Genomic DNA, 3,623 nt, shown 5'->3' on the forward strand with positions numbered 1-3,623 from the left:
AAATCTAGGCTTCATAATCTGCACCAGAGGACTTTTGCTTGGCTTAGTTTTTATTTTGTTAGTGGCTACTGTTTATCTAAACTTGTTGAACTCTATGCTCTTTTGGTATGGGTGGCTATGGGTCTTGATACTGCTATGTTAGGCTTAGCAGTCCTTGATTTACTCATGCGTGCTTATTATGGATAGTACAACTTATCGTAACTCGCGTGTGCTGTGCTGGAATGATCGTGGTTTGAACTCTAATGCTCGTCATAGAGATGTGAGAGCTAAGATCGAGGAAAGTCAATGCTCTATTCTTTGCCTGCAAGAGACAAAATGTGATGATTTTGATATCAAAAAAAATAGAGCTTTCTGTCCTCGATGATTTGACACTTTTGTGTTTACCCCGTCAGTGGGTGCCTCTGGTGGTATTTTAGTAGTTTGGAATTCCTCGGTCTTTAATGGGACTCTGGTTCAGATACAAAGCTTTGGCATTGTGGTTTCGTCCCAATCTGTTCATAATGCTGAGAAGTGGACCTTAGTGTCTGTCTATGGACCTTGTGATGGTCCCCCTTGGGACAACTTTGTTAGTTGGCTCTATCATCTGAATATCCCACCTGATGAAAATTGGCTGCTTTTAGGAGATTTCAATTTCATTCGCTCCTTGGATAACAGGAACAGACCGGGGGGTGATGTTAATGACATATTTCTTTTTAATGAGATTATTGGCCACTTGGGCCTGCTTGAACTACCTTTGAAGGGAAGGAGCTTTACTTGGTCAAATATGTAGGAGCAACCACTGTTAGAGCAACTGGATTGGTTCTTTACAACCTCTGATTAGATTTCTTACTATCCTAATACAGTTGTTCTACCCTTGGAAAAAACATCCTCTGACCATGTTCCTTGTGTGGTTTCCGTTGACACAACTATACCCAAGGCCAAATTTTTTAGATTTGAAAATTTTTGGGTGGACATGCTAGGGTTTATGGACTATGTCAAGAGTTCATGGAATCGGCCGGTGTTTGCTGACCTGTCAGCTTCTGCAGTTCTGTCAACCAAGTTATATATATCTGAAACGACTCACAATGGACTGCAGCCAGGTTATTTTGTACTTTGATAACTTGGAAGAGCTTAGGCCTCTCACCACGCCTGAATTCAACTTTCGGAAGATTGTTAAGCTACACCATGAGAAGTTGCTTTTAATACACTATATTTATTGGAAGCAGAGGTGTACTATCCGTTATGTTAAGGTTGGTGAGGAGAATTCTAAGTTCTGTCATGCCACGACCTCTGAACGGTTATGCAGAAATACTATTGCTAGACTTTCTGTGGCTGGTGGTGATCCAGTCTCTGATCATTCCTAAATGGCGGGAATTCTTTAGTCATCATTTAAAAACAGAATGGCCCAGGCCCAAGGAATCGATATGGGCTTTGATCTGCCCAATCTCATTCACCCAGTCGATGGATTACAGAGTCTGTCTGAACCCTTCTCTGCTGAGGAAATCAACACTGTTTTGAAGGATCTGCCAACTGATCGAGCCCCTGGGCTGGATGGCTTTAATGGCGTATTTGTCAAGAGGTCTTGGCCCATCATTGAGAATGATTTTTTGAATCTCATCCAGGATTTTTTTGATGGGAGATTATCACTGGAGAATATTAATGGTTCTCTCATCACCCTCATACCAAAGATGTTGTCTCCTGAGGGACCTGAGGATTTTAGGCTGATTTCTCTGACTAACACATGTCTAAAGTTCCTTACTAAGCTGCTGGCAAACAGGTTGCAAAAGGTGATTCTTCGATGTATTCACAAAAACCAATATGGGTTTTTGAAGAGCAGAGCCATCCAGGACTGCCTGGATTGGGATTTTGAGTACATACATCAATGTAAGAAGTCAAGAAGGCCTACCGTCATCTTGAAGCTCGATTTTGCAAAATCCTTTGACACTGTAGAGCATGACCTTATCCTGCAAATTCTTTAGCATAAAGGTTTTGATGCAAAATGGATTGCTTGGATTAAAGAGATATGTTCATCTGGCTCATCATCTGCTCTCCTCAATGCTGTACCTGGTAAACAGTTCAAATGCAAATGTGGGGTCAGGCAGGGTGATCCACTCTCCCAACTTTTGTTTGTTATTGCTGCTGATCTCCTTCAATCTGTGGTCAATGACATGTTGGCTAGGGGAGTGTTAACCCTTCCAATCCCATCTCATGATCCTGATTTTCTTATTATCCAGTATGCCAATGATACGACAATTATCCTCTCTGCAGTGGAGTACCAGTTGGTTGCTCTCAAGAACATGCTCCATATTTTTCAGCAGTCAACTGGCCTAAAAGTGAATTTTGCCAAGTCTTCAATGATTCCCATCAATATGGAGCTGGCTGAGGCTCAGAGACTTTCCAGCATTTTGGGTTGTAGATTGGAGCAGTTACCTTTCACATATCTGGGCCTGCCTCTTGGAACTACAAGACCTAGAATTGTTGATTTAATGCCTCTGTTGGATAGTGTTGAAAGAAGATTATCAGTTAGCTCTGCCATGCTTAATCAAGGGTCAAGGTTGCAATTGCTCACATCTATCCTTACCTCAATGCCCATATACTTCCCATGCATCTTGAATATTCCTCCTGGTATTATTAAGCAGCTTGACATGATCTTCAGACAATGCCTTTGGAGGGGCAACTCTGATGCCCCCAAGCAATCTCTAGCTGCCTGGGATCTAGTTTGCAGACCTAAGGATAAGGGTGGCCTAGGGATCCTTAACTTGAATATTCAGAATCAAGGACTCCTTCTCATGCATTTGCATAAATTCTATAATAAGCAACAAGTACCATGTGTTTAGTTGATTTGGGATAGTTATTATGATGGAGTTGTGCCACATGCAACAATACTCACTGGCTCCTTTTGCTGGAAGGATATTCTCAAGCTTGCTGACCATTATAGGTTAATTGCCTCAGTGCAAATTAATATGGGTGATTCTGCTCTCTTTTGGCTGGATGCTTGGCACGTGGGTGGTTCTTCCCGACCCTTGAACTTGAGGCTACCAAGACTCTTCTCTTTTGTTTTGGATGACAAGGTTTTTGTATAGGACTTTATACAAAATCAAGATTTGTTCTCCATGTTCCATCTTCCCATATCACAAGAGGCAGCAGCTGAGTTGGAAATCTTGGAAGGATGGTTACTTAATCTACAGAGAGATCCCAATTTGCCTGATGTTTAGATATGGCCTGGAAAGTCTGGGCAGTTCTCATGTAACGCCCGGATAATCATGCTACAGTAATCTCAAGTTAATGGTGCCACGTCACCTCTGTCACTGTAGTTAATCTCGGGTTAATTCGAAACCGCTCCAAAATTCAAAATCAAAATCAAGTCAGACAATAAAAGTTTTCAAATAATAAAACTAAAATGTTCGAAATGTAGAAAATAAATCATAGATGATTATGGTGGTGAAACCACATTTTAATAAAATATTTAAATGCACTAAATTAAATAAAAGAAAAAAGGAAAAGACAAAACAACAAAAAAAAGAGAAACCCCCTGCCCCCTGGGCCTCGGCCCAGCAGGCCGGCCCATTCGGCCACAACCGACCGGCCCAGCCGGCCCACACCCCCCGCCTTAACCCCCCACTCCCCCAGTCCAACCCTAGCCA

The sequence above is a fragment of the Triticum dicoccoides genome, chromosome 3A, assembly GCF_002162155.2.
Source record: "Triticum dicoccoides isolate Atlit2015 ecotype Zavitan chromosome 3A, WEW_v2.0, whole genome shotgun sequence".
NCBI lineage: Eukaryota > Viridiplantae > Streptophyta > Magnoliopsida > Poales > Poaceae > Triticum > Triticum dicoccoides.